This window comes from Apis dorsata, unplaced genomic scaffold, assembly GCF_000469605.1.
Source record: "Apis dorsata unplaced genomic scaffold, Apis dorsata 1.3 scaffold_2, whole genome shotgun sequence".
Taxonomy (NCBI): domain Eukaryota; kingdom Metazoa; phylum Arthropoda; class Insecta; order Hymenoptera; family Apidae; genus Apis; species Apis dorsata.
Window position 1 is genome coordinate 344,144 of NW_006263305.1, and position 824 is coordinate 344,967.

Here is an 824-nt window from a genome sequence, read left to right on the forward strand (position 1 = left end):
CGAACGAGGGGTTCGAGTAAATTCTCCAAGAGTGGTCGCGCGATTTTTAATTGGTGGAAATGCGAAATTTTCAACGGTCAAGTGGAGGAAATGAGTTTAAATTCATAATGCTTAACAACATTAGGGATGAATCCGCCTCTTTGAAGTTTCGTATGTTAACGTGTTATCCGATCCCTGCCCAAACAAGTTTGAGTTTCACGTTTAACGCTAATGTATTTTGAAGCTAGAGGAGGTAGAATTTTCAAGTCTGCCTTTACTTTTAAAAATTAATAGACGAAAATTTTAATTCGTCTTGATCCTTAGTGAAACGTGAATTTCACGAACGAAAGCGATAAGGATTTTGAATAAGTTGACAATAATATGAATAATATGTTGAGAATATTTGGATGGGTTAAGAACATTTTACGAGGTGTTTAAAATGGCGATCGTGCCATTCTTCGCTATACGTGAATATTTCATGGCGCACGTAATCTCGATTCACGCAAGAATTCTATTTTCTAGACACAAGAATTTAATCTTCGGTATGTTACCGAATGGAGGGGTTTACGAGGGGATAGATTATTCATAGAAGTATTCGTGGAAATTCTACGAATTTTTTTCAACTCTTCATCTTCTGCTCTTGCTCGCTTAATCCCATAAAATGGATACGTAAAAATATCGAATATCGAAATTATTTGATGGAAAATCGTACCACTTCTCGCTTTTACTTTTTACGAATAATCCTCGATCCGATTGATCATTTGTGATACGTCGTTGCGATCTACGTATCCAAATCGTCATTTCAACGACTCGCCATTAAGCAAAAATTTATTTATAATATTATT